We start from the raw sequence: 15,695 nt of genomic DNA on the forward strand, positions 1-15,695 counted from the left end.
GTTTAAACACAGGCTTGATTCTAACTAAAGCCTGACAAAACGCCTGAACGTCTGGAACATCCGCCAGACGCTTGTGCAAAAGAATAGACAGAGCAGAAATCTGTCCCTTTAAGGAACTAGCTGACAATCCCTTCTCCAATCCTTCTTGGAGAAAAGATAATATCCGGGGAATCCTGACTTTACTCCATGAGTAACCCTTGGATTCACACCAATGAAGATATTTACACCATATCTTATGATAGATTTTCCTGGTGACAGGCTTTCGAGCCTGAATTAAGGTATCAATGACCGACTCGGAGAAACCATGTTTTCATAAAATCAAGCATTCAATCTCCAAGCAGTCAGACGCAGAGAAATTAGATTTGGATGGTTGAAAGGACCCTCAAGTAGAAGGTCCTGCCTCAGCGGCAGAGTCCATGGTGGAAGGGCTGACATGTCCACCAGATCTGCATACCAAGTCCTGCGTGGCCACGCAGGTGCTATCAAAATCACTGAAGCTCTCTCCTGCTTGATCTTGGCAATCAGACGAGGGAGCAGAGGAAACAGTGGAAACACATAAGCCAGGTTGAAGGACCAAGGCGCTGCTAGAGCATCTATCAGCGCTGCCTTGGGATCCCTGGACCTGGATCCGTAACAAGGAAGCTTGGCGTTCTGACGAGACGCCATGAGATCCAGTTCTGGTTTGCCCCAAAGTTGAATCAACTGTGCAAACACCTCCGGATGGAGTTCCCACTCCCCCGGATGATAAGTCTGCCGACTTAGAAAATCCACCTCCCAGTTCTCTACTCCTGGGATATGGATAGCTGATAGATGGCAAGAGTGAACCTCTGCCCATTGAATTATTTTTGAAACCTCCAACATTGCTAGGGAACTCCTTGTTCCCCCTTGATGGTTGATGTAGGCTACAGTCGTGATATTGTCCGACTGAAATCTGATGAACCTGACCGCAGCAAGCTGAGGCCAAGCCTGAAGAGCATTGAATATCACTCTTAGATCCAGAATGTTTATCGGAAGGAGTGCCTCCTCCTGAGTCCACGAGCCCTGAGCATTCAGGGAGTTCCAGACTGCACCCCAGCCCAGAAGGCTGGCATCTGTCGTTACTATTGTCCAATCTGGCCTGCGGAAGGTCATACCTTTGGACAGATGGACCCGAGATAGCCACCAGAGAAGAGAATCTCTGGTCTCTTAATCCAGATTTAGTAGAGGGGACAAATCTGTGTAATCCCCATTCCACTGACTGAGCATGCAGAGTTGCAGCGGTCTGAGATGTAGGCGGGCAAACGGCACTATGTCAATTGCATCTACCATTAAGCCGATTACTTCCATACACTGAGCAACTGAAGGGCGAGAAGTAGAATAAAGAACACGGCAGGAATTTAGAAGTTTTGACAACCTAGCCTCTGTCAGGTAAATCTTCATTTCTACAGAATCTATCAGAGTTCCTAGGAAGGAAACTCTTGTGAGAGGGGATAGAGAACTCTTTTCTTCATTCACTCTCCACCCATGAGACCTCAGGAATGCCAGCACAATGTCCGTATGGGACCTGGCGACTTGAAAATTCAACGCCTGTGTCAGAATGTCGTCTAGGTAAGGGGCTACTGCTATACCCCGGGGCCTTAGGACCGCTAGGAGTGACCCTAGAACCTTCGTAAAGATTCTTGGTGCCGTAGCTAACCCAAAGGGAAGAGCCACAAACTGGTAATGCCTGTCTAGGAAGGCGAACCTGAGAAATCGATGATGATCTCTGTGTATCGGAATGTGAAGATAAGCATCCTTTAAGTCCACGGTAGTCATATATTGACCCTCCTGGATCATAGGTAGGATGGTTCGAATAGTCTCCATCTTGAAAGATGGGACCCTGAGAAATTTGTTTAGGATCTTGAGATCTAAGATTGGTCTGAAAGTTCCCTCTTTCTTGGGAACTACAAACAGATTTGAATAGAAGCCTTGCCCCTGTTCCTCCTTTGGAACTGGGTGGATCACTCCCATAACTAGGAGGTCTTGAACACAATGTAAGAATGCCTCTCTCTTTATCTGGTTTGCAGATAATTGTGAGAGGTGAAATATTCCTTTTGGGGAAGAAGCTTTGAAGTCCAGAAGATATCCCTGGGACACAATTTCCAACGCCCAGGGATCCTGGATATCTCTTGCCCAAGCCTGGGCGAAGAGAGAAAGTCTGCCCCCTACTAGATCCATTTCCGGATCGGGGGCTGATCTTTCATGCTGTCTTAGAGGCAGCAGCAGGTTTTTTGGCCTGCTTTCCTTTGTTCCAAGCCTGGTTAGGTCTCCAGACCGGCTTGGACTGGGCAAAATTTCCCTCTTGTTTTGTATTAGAGGAAGTTGAAGCTGCGCCACTCTTGAAGTTTCGAAAGGAACGAAAATTAGTCTGTTTGGTCCTTAATTTGTTGGACCTATCCTGAGGAAGGGCGTGACCTTTTCCTCCAGTAATATCAGAAATGATCTCCTTCAGTCCAGGCCCGAATAGGGTCTGCCCCTTGAAGGGAATGTTGAGAAGCTTAGACTTTGAAGTAACGTCAGCTGACCAGGATTTGAGCCATAGCGCCCTACACGCCTGAATAGCAAAACCTGAGTTTTTAGCCGTTAGCTTGGTTAAATGAACAACGGCGTCAGAAACAAATGAATTGGCTAGCTTAAGAGCTTTAAGCTTGTCAAGGATATCATCCAATGGGGTTTCTACCTGTAGAGCCTCTTCTAGAGACTCAAACCAGAAGGCCACAGCAGCAGTGACAGGGGCAATGCATGCAAGGGGCTGGAGAATAAAACCTTGTTGAATAAAAAATTTCTTAAGGTAACCCTCTAATTTTTTGTCCATTGGATCTAGAAAAGCACAACTGTCCTTGACAGTATGCTTTGCTAGGGTAGAGACTGCTCCCTCCACCTTAGGGACCGTTTGCCACAAGTCCCGTGTAGCGGCATCTATAGGAAACATCTTTTTAAAAACAGGAGGGGGAGAGAATGGTACACCTGGTCTATCCCATTCCTTAGTAATAATTTCTGAAAACCTCTTAGGTATTGGAAAAACATCAGTGTAAACAGGCACTGCATAGTATTTATCCATTTTACACAATTTCTCTGGGACTACAATGGCGTCACAGTCATCCAGAGTTGCTAAAACCTCCCTGAGCAACATGCGGAGGTGTTCAAGCTTAAATTTAAATGTAGACATATCAGAATCAGGTTGAAGTGTCTTCCCTGAGTCAGAAAAATCCGATAGAAGCTCTCCTGCTTCGACTTCTGCACATTGTGAGGGTATATCAGACATAGCTACTAAAGCGTCAGAGAGCTCTGTATTTGTTCTAGCCCCAGAGCTGTCTCGCTTTCCTTGTAACCCTGGCAGTTTGGACAATACCTCTGTAAGGGTATGATTCATAACTGCCGCCATGTCTTGTAAAGTATACGCAATGGGCGCGCTAGATGTACTTGGCGTCCCTTGAGTGGGAGTTATAGGCTCTGACACGTGGGGAGAGTTAGTCGGCATAACTTCCCCTTGTCAATTTCCTCTGGTGATAAATCTTTTAAAGCCAGAATATGGTCTTTATAACTTATAGTAAGATCAGTGCATTTGGTACACATTCTAAGAGGGGGTTCCACAATGGCTTCTAAACATAATGAACAAGGAGTTTCCTCTATGTCAGACATGTTTAACAGACTAGTAATGAGACCAGCAAGCTTGTAAAACACTTTAATTAATGTGAAAAAGCAGAATATAAAAAACGGCACTGTGCCTTTAAGGCAAAAAAACAAACACAAAAACTGCAAAACAGTGAAAAAAAGCAGTTGACTCTATGAAATTTTTACAGTGTGTATAATAGACTAAAATAGCATTGCACCCACTTGCAAATGGATGATTAACCCCTCAGGCTCAAAACGAAGCAAAAAAACGCTAAAACCGTTATAACAGTCACAAACAAACTGCCACAGCTCTACTGTGGCTCCTACCTTCCCATAAAATGACTTTTGTAGACACAAAAACCCCTTACAGAGGTCCAATATGTCAGGGGACTCCTTCAGGGAAGCTGGATGTCTCAGAATGTAAAAACTACTGCGCAATTAGAGCGCGAAAATAGGCCCCTCCCACCATGCACTCAAAGTGAAAGGGCCATAAATATCTACTCCTAGGAGAAATCTAGTCAGCCATGTGGAAAACTAGGCCCCAAATAAAGATTTATCACCCTCAGTAAAAAACATTCTTTATATATCATGCAAACGTTTTACATACTAAGCCATAAGAGCAAGTAACATGAATATTACCCTTTACTGCAAGCATGATGCCAGTCATTTGTTAAATCACTGCAATCAGGCTTACCTTAAATATATCAGGCACTGTCAGCATTTTCTAGACCTTATCATCTCTCTAGAAAAAAATATACTGAACATACCTCAGAGCAGTTAATTCTGCAGGCCATTCCCCCAGCTGAAGTTTTCCCATACTCTTCAGTTATGTGTGAGAACAGCAGTGGACCTTAGTTACAACCTGCTAAGATCATCAAAAACCTCAGGCAAAACTCTTCTTCTAATTTCTGCCTGAGGTAAAAACAGTACAACGCTGGTACCGTTTAAAAATAACAAACTTTTGATTGAAGATAAACTACACTAATTCACCACATCTCTCTTGATTCTTCCTTTCTTGTCAAGAGCTGCAAGAGAATGACTGGAGGTGGCAGTTAGGGGAGGAGCTATATAGACAGCTCTGCTGTGGGTGATCCTCTTGCAGCTTCCTGTTGGGAAGGAGAATATCCCACAAGTAATGGATGAATCCGTGGACTGGATACACCTTACAAGAGAAAATGTTGTTGAGCCTGCTTAATATTTTCCTGTACGTTTTGAAAATTCTGTGAGATAGTGTTCACTAAGTCATTCACAATGGGAGAAGAAGTTTGGTTATTAGGAAGCAAGTTAAAGTTCGGATGGAAACCATAATTTGAGAAAAATGGGGTGCTTTGAGTGGAATTATTTTTAGTGTTATTGTATGTGAATTCTGCGGTGGCCAAATGACCAGCCCAGGAATCTTGTTGTTGGGAACAAAATATCCGGAGATATTGCTCCAAAGATTGGTTAGTTCTTTCGCACTGGCCATTAGTTTGAGGGTGATAGGATGTTGTTAGTTTCCTTGTTATGTTTAATCTTTGGCACAGAGATTACCAGAACTTCGAAGTGAATTGGCTTCCCCTGTCGGAAAGGATGCAAGTTGGTAAGCCGTGTAACTTAACAATGTTATTAAGGAAAAGTTCCGCTGTTTCAGATGCTGTAGGTAACTTTTTTGTAGGTAGAAAATGAGCCATCTTTGTGAATAGGTCTATTACAACTAATATCGTTGTATATGTTGCAGACTGAGGTAGATCGACAATGAAGTCCATAGCAATTTCTTTCCATGGATGATCTGGAATTGGTAAAGACATCAGGTAACCAAATGGTTTCTTGTGCTCTTTCTTATATTGAGTACAGGAGGTACAAGATGTAACATATTCTCTTACCGAATCTATCATTTTAGGCCACCAATACTTTCTTTGTAGTGTATGGTAAGTGTTCTGAATTCCTGGATGTCCACATAAGGGTGAGTCATGATTACTTGCCATAATGTATGGTTGTAGAACAGGTGGGATGTATAGTAAATCACCATGGTAGTATAGGCCATCATTGTGTCTAGTTACGTTGAGGTTGTGTAACTGAGGATCTGATTGTTGCACATCCTGCAACTCCTGTAACTGAGTTGATGTGCAAGAAATGAAATGTTCTGGTGAGATTACAGTGCTTGGTACCTGAGTGGATACAGGTGGTGGTAGTTGTCTAGATAAAGCATCTGCTTTACCATTTGGTGACCCTGGTCGATATTGTATGTGAAAATTAAACCTCAAGAAGAATAGACTCCACCTGAGCTGTCTCGACGATAATGTACGATTGGTCTGTAGATACTCCAGATTCTTGTGATCTGTGAAAATTAGAATAGGTGTTTCAGTGCCTTCTAAAAGGTGTCTCCAATGAACCAAAGTGGATTTGATGGACAATAATTCTTTTTCCCCAATGGGGTAGTTAATTTCTGAAGGGGTGAGAGATCGAGAGAAATAAGCTATTGGGTGTATGGGTTCTGATAAATTCTTACGTTGGGATAATATGGCTCCAAGTGCATAATCTGATGCATCGACCTCTAAGATGTATTGTAGCTGAGGATCGGGATGATGCAGAATTGGTGCTGTTGTAAATCTAACTTTAAGGAAGTCAAAAGCTTTTTGGGCCTCGGCGGTCCATACAAAAGTGTTGTTTTTTCCTGTGAGTCTAGTTAGAGGCTTCACAATAGAGGAGAAGTTTCTTATGAATTTCCGATAGAAATTCGAGAACCCGAGAAAACTCTGTAGTTCCTTAACAGTCCTTGGTCGTGGCCAATTTGTGATTGCAGAAATCTTCGTCTCTTCCATATAAATACCTTGAGGAGTAATTTTGTAGCCCAAGAAGGATATCTCCTGTGCATGAAATGTACACTTTTCAGGTTTTGCATAAAGCTGATTTTCCCCAAGTCTTGTGAGGACTGTGGTTACATGTGCCACATGTTGATCATAGCTTTCCGAAAATATCAAAATATCGTCTAAATAGATAATAACGCATACATCCAACATATCCCGGAATAGCTCATTAATAAAGTGTTGGAATGTAGCAGGGGCGTTGCAGAGTCCGTATGGCATCACTAGATATTCATATAATCCGTACCTGGTACGGAAAGCGGTGAGCCATTCGTCTCCTTTCCTGATGCATATCAAATTATAAGCGCCCCTGTGTAATAGTCTGTAATAGTAGCAATTTGAACAAGCCTTTAATTTTGTTTTGTAACTAAGAACCAACAATTGCCTCAAAAGTAGATTTGTAACATAAAAGAAGCTTGATGAATTCGTTGTCAGTGCTTCATATAATGTATTACTATTTGCCCAATAAGTGACAGTTTATTAACTTCATAAACTGTATTTCTTTCAGGGCAATTGATTATGCAAACAGTTCAAATTAAGCAGTAACGTAAAATATAGTATTCCTTGATTAGGCAGGTAAAGTTCATCAAATTAAGTAAGGATAACGATTAATAATGAAATAATTAGGTCTGACCTGAGAACGCAGGAGTTTGTTACTTGTCCGTTTGCTATGAACAGCAGCGTGGTACTCACAGGGAGAGCGGTTGTGGCTGCAGCTGATGACGTCACCGCTACTTGCTGTGCTGTGTCTGAAGCTGCTTGAATCCTGTTACCTTGTAAATGCTTCAGGGTTTGATGTCGAGTTAGTTTGATTTCCATACAGTAGGTAATATCTTCCAGTGTTGAATTGAGTAGTAGAGCTGCTAGATGTAGGAATGAAAAATAAGAGATGTTAATAGTAACTCTTCAAATAAGAAATTGTGAGGCTGTTGGAGAGTGAGGAAAAACTCTCAGTGTCACGCTTGTGCTGTGAATCCTTTCTCAATTAACCAGCAATGAGTGCTGGGGGGAAGTGCTTGATATAGGAGGCTCTTAAAGGGACAGATCATTAGCAAGCAGTAACCCTGACAGAGCCCCCCACAAAAAGAACCACAGCGAGGTTCAAGGCCTGGGACGATCAGGGTTACGTCTATGGAAGAGAGAAATCAGACGTGGAGCAGATATGTTCGAGGCAGGCTCCCAGGAATCATCTTCATGGCCAAAACCTTTCCAATGAACCAAATAGAAAAGATTCCCACGACGGAGTCTAGAATCCAGAATGCTATGAACCTCATACTGGCTATCAAGGGTAGCAGAAGGTATTGGGTCTTCTGATGTAATATTTGATATGGGTAGGTTGCAGGGTTTAATAAGAGACACATGGAAAGTCGGATGTATCTTAAAAGTTGATGGTAGTTGGAGTGTAACTGTTGTTGGACCATTTACCCTGACGATAGGGTAAGGACCCAAAAAGAGTTTACCTAGTTTCCTACAAGGATAAGGTATCTTGAGGTTATTAGTGGAGAGCCATACTTGTTGTCCTACGGAATATTGAGGACTAGGTCTGTGGCGAAGATCGTAGTACCTGCGTTGTGATGCCTGTGCCTGAAGAATATGTTCACGAATTGAAGAAAAGTTGGCAGAAATGTCATTAACCAGATCATTCACCTGAGGACATGGGGTGTCAATCTTCGGAAGTAGTGTGAAATTTGGATGTAAACCATAATTTACAAAAAATGGTGATGTGCCAGTTGTGGAACTCTTATTATTATTATAGGCAAATTCTGCTAGGGGCAAGTAGGTGGCCCATGAATCTTGTTGGTGAGAGCAGAAGCAACGTAGGTATTGTTCTAGCCACTGGTTCACCCTCTCCGTCTGCCCATTCGTTTGAGGATGGTAAGCAGTGGTGAGTTTTTGTTCTATATGCAGAGCAGCACACAAATTTCTCCAGAACTTAGATGTGAATTGGGTTCCACGGTCACTAAGGATGGTTTTAGGTATTCCATGCAGTCTTACAATGTTTTGAATGAACAATTCACTGGTGATCTTGGAAGTGGGTAGGGAGGTAACCGGTATGAAATGTGCCATCTTTGAGAATAGATCGGTGACAACCATTATAGTGGTGTATTTGTTAGAGACAGGTAAGTCCACGATAAAGTCCAGGGATACCGCCTCCCAGGGTACTTGTGGTACAGGTAAAGGCTGTAAAAGACCCACAGGGAGTTGTTTAGAAGGTTTGGAGGTTGCACATATAACGCATTTAGAAATATATTCTTTGAGATCGAGGTTAAGAGTAGGCCACCAAAAAGATCTCTTAAGTAAATCCAAAGTTTTATCCCTTCCCATGTGTCCAGCAAGGGGGGACTCATGAACTGTTTTCAAGATTGAAGATCTAAGATTTGGAGGTATGTATAGCTTCCCGTCCTTATAGAGTAAGCCATCAGAATTGTAGGTAAGATCTGTATGAGGTACTGATGGATCAATAGCAGTAGCATCTTTTATCACTGTAGTTAGACTTGTTATAACACCAATGATAGAGTCCTTAGGGACAACAGTAGTAGGAATGCATGGTATTATAGGTTTAGGACCTTGTCTAGAGAGGGCGTCAGCCTTGCCATTTTTTGTACCAGGCCTGTAGGTAATGATGTAATGGAAACGAGAAAAGTAAAGACTCCAGCGTAATTGTCTGGAGGATAGGGTTCGATTAGACTGAAGATATTGCAGATTTTTGTGGTCAGTATATATGACAGTTGGTTGTGTTGCGCCCTCAAGCAAGTGCCTCCAGTGATCGAAGGAACACTTTATTGCAAGTAATTCTTTCTCGCCAACTGGATAATTTAACTCTGCTGGTTGCATCAATCTAGAGAAGAATGCGACCGGATGTAAGGGATCTTTGAATGATTTCCTTTGAGAGAGGATTGCCCCTATTGCGAACTCAGAAGCGTCAACTTCCAGGATGAATTGCTTTTCTAAATCCGGGTATTGGAGAATGGGTGCTGTAGTGAATTTATTTTTTAAAAGGTCAAATACCTGTTGAGTATGGCTTGTCCACCTGAAAGGATGATTCAATTTGGTGAGTTCAGTAAGAGGTTTGGTAATAGCAGCAAATCCAGGAATGAATTTCCTATAATAATTTGAGAAGCCAAGCAAACGTTGAATATCTTTCTTACATTGAGGAGTTGGCCAATTATGAATGGCCTGAACCTTGTCATCTTGCATCTTGATTCCTTCAGGGGAGATGTTATAACCCAGAAAAGAGATATTATTTGATTCAAATATACATTTTTCTAGTTTAGCGTATAGGTTATTTTTTCGTAACCTAGTGAGAACCTCTCTAACATGCATTCTATGTTGATCTAAATTTTGTGAGTAAACTAGAATATCGTCCAAATAGACAACAACATATACATCCAAAATATCTCTGAAAAGATCATTGATTAAGCATTGGAATGTTGCTGGGGCATTGCACAGACCGAATGGCATCACTGTATATTCGAATAGCCCATATCTAGTCCGAAAAGCAGTGAGCCATTCGTCGCCAGCTCTCATTCGTATAAGATTATAGGCACCTCGAAGATCCAATTTCGTGAAAATTGAGGCCCCCCTTAATCTTTCAATTAATTCAGGGATCAAAGGTAGGGGGTACCTGTTTTTTCTGGTACGCCTGTTCAATTCCCTGTAATCGATAATTGGTCTTAACGTGCCATCTTTATTGGTAACAAAAAATATGCCTGCACCTGCAGGAGAGGTACTAGGTCTTATAAAACCTTTTCGGAGGTTCTCATCGATATAATTTTTAAGGTGTTCTAGTTCTGGTTTTGAAAGGGGGTAGATATGTCCATAGGGAATTGAAACTCCTGGGAGTAAATCAATAGGACAATCGTAATCCCTATGAGGGGGCAAACATTCAGCTTCTTTTTTATTAAAAACATCTGAGAAGTCTGCATATTGTTTGGGTAAAATATTATCCTCAACCTGTAGCATAATTAAATCTGATGATGTCTCACTATTTTGAGTGAGATGAGGGAAAGATAAACTGAGGTCATTCCAGTTTATAGTTGGTTTGTGTTTACAAAACCAATTTATACCAAGGATTACATTAAACATTGGTGAAGATATGACATCAAAAGTGAGTGTTTCTGTGATGTGTGTGCAAGATATTACCTGTAATGGTGTAGTTTGGTGTGTGACAGGACCTGATTTTAAAAAAGAGCCATCAATGACCTTCACAGAGACTGGAGTTTTCTTAGAGACCAGAGGTATTTTATTCTGTTTCACAAAAGAAAAATCAACAAAATTTCTACATGAGCCGGTGTCCAGGATAGCTTCAGTTGTTATCCTGATTTGATCCCACTGTAAAATAATAGGGATAGTTAAATATGAGGGTTTAATGGTTTTCATCAACAGGGATTCAGAGATGTTAGGCAACCTACCCTTCTTATTCTTAGCCAGAACTGGGCAGTCCTTTACTTCATGTGTGGGGCAGGCACAATACATGCACAAACTATGCAACTTCCTCCTAGTCTTTTCCTGAGAGGAGAGGGGACCCTTCATAAAGCCTATGTCCATAGGTTGCGGTGATTCCTTAGTTTGATAAACAGGAGTGGAGAGAAAGTTTTTTGTACCGCTAGCCTTTTCAGAGCGGCGTTCCCTAAGCCGTCTATCTATGTTAATAGTGAGAGAAAAGAAATCTTCCAATGAATCTGGAATACCTGTGCGTGAGAGTTCATCCTTTATATCCTCAGACAACCCTAAACGATATTGAGTTTTAAGGGAGACCTCATTCCATCCCGAATCGCGGGCAGAAATTTTAAATTGTGTGATGTAAGACTCCACTGGGTTCTTTCTTTGTTTTAAAGATCTAAGTAAGTTTTCAGCTGTGACCTGTTTGAAAGGGTCATCATATAATGCTGACATTTGATCAAAGAACTCATCTAGAGATCCCAGTATTGCATCATCATTTTCAAAAAAGAGTCAGCCCAAGCCCTAGGTTCCCCCCTCAAATATGATATCACAGTGAGCACTCTTGATCTTTCTGTGGGATAAGTACGTGGCTTTAATTGAAAAAGCAACATGCAGGAGTTTTTAAACTCTCTGAATCTTGAACGGTCACCAGAGAATTTTTCTGGGGGGGAGACCATAGGTTCAGGGATAGAATCTGCACTTGCAGGTTTAGGTGCCAGAGTCTCTCTTAAGCAGGCCTTCAAAGCCTGATTTTCCACTTGTAATTCATGGAAAGAACCTGATAGAGCTTCTAATCTGTCTGACAGGACTTGAACTTTATCACTTAAAAGATCTTGTTCCATAATTGCTGTTGAGAGTATATGTTTGGTATAGGATAATTCTATGTACACAAACACTAAATCCTTGCTTCCTTATGGCTGGTTAATTCTGTAATAGTCTGTAATAGTAGCAATTTGAACAAGCCTTTAATTTTGTTTTGTAACTAAGAACCAACAATTGCCTCAAAAGTAGATTTGTAACATAAAAGAAGCTTGATGAATTCGTTGTCAGTGCTTCATATAATGTATTACTATTTGCCCAATAAGTGACAGTTTATTAACTTCATAAACTGTATTTCTTTCAGGGCAATTGATTATGCAAACAGTTCAAATTAAGCAGTAACGTAAAATATAGTATTCCTTGATTAGGCAGGTAAAGTTCATCAAATTAAGTAAGGATAACGATTAATAATGAAATAATTAGGTCTGACCTGAGAACGCAGGAGTTTGTTACTTGTCCGTTTGCTATGAACAGCAGCGTGGTACTCACAGGGAGAGCGGTTGTGGCTGCAGCTGATGACGTCACCGCTACTTGCTGTGCTGTGTCTGAAGCTGCTTGAATCCTGTTACCTTGTAAATGCTTCAGGGTTTGATGTCGAGTTAGTTTGATTTCCATACAGTAGGTAATATCTTCCAGTGTTGAATTGAGTAGTAGAGCTGCTAGATGTAGGAATGAAAAATAAGAGATGTTAATAGTAACTCTTCAAATAAGAAATTGTGAGGCTGTTGGAGAGTGAGGAAAAACTCTCAGTGTCACGCTTGTGCTGTGAATCCTTTCTCAATTAACCAGCAATGAGTGCTGGGGGGAAGTGCTTGATATAGGAGGCTCTTAAAGGGACAGATCATTAGCAAGCAGTAACCCTGACACCCTGAGATCCAACTTAGTGTATATGGTGACGTTTTTAAGTCGTTCTATTAGTTCTGTGATTAGCGGCAATGGATATCTGTTTTTAACAGTTATCTTATTTAATTGCCTATAATCAACAATTGGTCGCAAACTGTTGTCTTTGTTTCTCACAAAGAAAATTCCAGCTGCTGCTGGTGATGTCGAGGGCCTAATAAACCCCTTTTTTAGGTTGTCATCTAAATATTGTTTTAGATGTGTTTTAGATGTGTTAACTCCGGTTGTGATAGTGGTTATATATGACCAAAAGGGATAGGTGAACCAGGCAATATGTCAATAGGACAATCGAAAGTCCTATGTGGCGGTAAGGTATTTGCTTCCTTTTTATCAAATACATCTAAGAAACTTAAATATTCCTTGGGTACCTTGGATAGTGTGTTGTCTGCTTCAAAAGTAGGTTGTGTGATGGATATAGTGTGGAAACATGTGTCCTTACAGTATTTAGAAGTGAAATGTTAATGATGACCAATCAATGTGTTTTTGATGTAGTTGTAACCATCTTATACCTAATATAACTGGGAACAATGGTGAAGGTGTGACATCGAAACTAAGGTATTCACTATGTCCCTCTGGTGTAACTATCAGTAATGGAATTGTTTGGTGAGTGATCGGACCGTTAATTATTTCGGAACCATCAAAGACACGCAACACTTAAGGAGTTTGTTTTTTTATAACTGCTATTTTATTCACTCTTACAATGAAGTTGCTTGAAGCCCCAGAATCAATAAGTGCCCTCATAGTTATCACTCTTGTAGCTCACTGTAGGGAAATAGAAAGTAAACAATGAGCAAAATTTTTTGAGGTAAGGTGATTATTTACATTTGATTTGTAAATCTTACCTTTTTTGTTTTTAAGTAAGTTAGGACAATCTTTTACCACGTGATCCTTTGCTGCACAATATAGACATAAGTTACTATTTTTTCTTCTTTTCTTTTCTTCTAGGCTTAAAGGTCCTCTAAGAACTCCAATTTCCATTGGTTCTTCTGTAGTTTTTATTGGATAAGAGACTGTTGGTGATATTTTCCTAGAGTAGGTTTCTATTCCAAATTTTTCTTTTTTACGTTCTCTTAACCGTCTGTCAATGTTGATTGAGAGAGACATTAAGTTATCCAAGCTAGTGGGCAAATCAGTTCTTGACAGCTCATCCTTTACAGCTTCAAGGAGAGTTCAAGTCTGAACTGATTGCGCAGAGATATTTAATTCCATTGAGCATCTTTTGAAACCCTTTTAAATTCAGGAATATAGTCCTCAAGGGCCTTTTACCTTGCTTGAGAGCCCTCATTATATTCTCAGAAGTCAGCTATTTACAAGGATCATCATATAATAGGCCCATTGCATGGAAAAATGCTTCTAAATTTTCTAATATTGGATCATTTTGTTCAAAGTAAACATTAACCCAGGTTCTAGGTTCTGCTCTTAAGAATGAAATAACTGTTAGAACTTTTTGTTTGTCTGTTGATCTACTCTCTGCTTTCCCTCGTTCCAGGACTGGCTGGATTTCCAAGTAGACCTGGATTGGAAGAAGACTTTTGTCCTTTGAGATTGCAAAAGGAACTAAAATGAGAAGTCTGTTGACCCTCAGGCCCATTCTTCTTTTCCTGAGGTAGGAAAAATCCCTTTCCACCTGTAAACTCTGAAAATAATTTTGCCAGACAAGGCCCAAACAGAACTCTACAAGATAGGACAGTGAAGCTAGGCAACCTTGTTCCTAGTCTAATTACCTGCATGTTGGAATCGCAGGAAAAAGCCTTGATTAATTTAGGAGCCTTGATCCTATTCTTGGATCTCCTCAATCGTAGTCTCCTCTGATATCTAAGCAGACAGTGTATTGAAAGGAGAAAAAAGGAAGATTCCTGAAAAAAGTACCATAGCAGATAAAGCATAGGAAAAGCTAAAGAGCAAAAACCAATAGAGAGGCCTGAACTCAGGACCTTCAATCAAACTTACAAGCAATAGCGTAAAGTAGACTCAGCTCTAGAAATTCCCATTTTATCTTACCCGTATAGGTAATCAAGCCAATAAGCTCTCAGCTAATAAACAGCTTACTTAACCACCAAGCTATTTCGGCAGTAAAAAGAAAAAAAACTTTCAAGCAATAAGTGGAGATACGGCTTATAACACAAATCCAGGAAAGAAAGAAAAACTTTTACAGTAGCAAGAAAGAGATATGCAAGATAAATAATACCCGAACAGCAGACAAAGAATAAAAGAAGCAAGTAAATCTTAATATTTTATCTTAAAAAAATGCTACTGAAAAGTATATGCAAGGCAATAGTCCCTAAATACCCCCCCCCCCCCCAAGAATGCTGGGGGATAAACCCTTTATAATCTCCTGAATATTATTATATTAATTCTATGAGAGAGAGAGAGAGAGAGAGAGAGAGAGAGAGAGAGAGAGAGAGAGAGAGAGAGAGAGAGAGATCTAACTATATATATATCAGACAATATCCAGAATATAAATTAATAAACTAGATAAAAAAATAATTTCCTGAAGAAAGAAAAATATCTGGAGAAGGGAATTACTAGAAACAACCACTAGGGGGCAGCCCAGGACAACAAATCTGATAATTAAAAGGATTACTCAAGTCCAATAAAAATTTACAAAACACCTTAAGTGCACATTAAAAGATGTTCAAGTTATTAAAGAAATGCCCCAGAAATAAACCCATAAGATGAGTAACACGCATCAGATCTATTATAGAAGCATACGTGTCAAAGATTAGATTGCGGATAGAAGCATAGACGGCGTATACACTCAAAATGACGAATTCTGACGACAAATTAAGCAGTCCAAATAAAAAATATAAGTTTAGTCATTTGCGCATAACTTCGGTCCCATTTGAAGTGACACAGGAAGTGACTGCTTAAAAGTCAACCGGGATAATAGGAGAGCGCACATAAATACTTGGGGCAGAATAAGTCTCTAAGGAGACTGCTCTGAGATAGGCCACTCTCTAGATAAGGCCATTTATCCCAAGCGTGCCAAAAAACCTCTGATCCAAAAGGAGACTGAGGCAAACTTATCCCTGCCACTGTCTCCCATAAAGAGCGCAA

This window comes from Bombina bombina, chromosome 1 (assembly GCF_027579735.1).
Source record: "Bombina bombina isolate aBomBom1 chromosome 1, aBomBom1.pri, whole genome shotgun sequence".
NCBI classification, from domain to species: domain Eukaryota; kingdom Metazoa; phylum Chordata; class Amphibia; order Anura; family Bombinatoridae; genus Bombina; species Bombina bombina.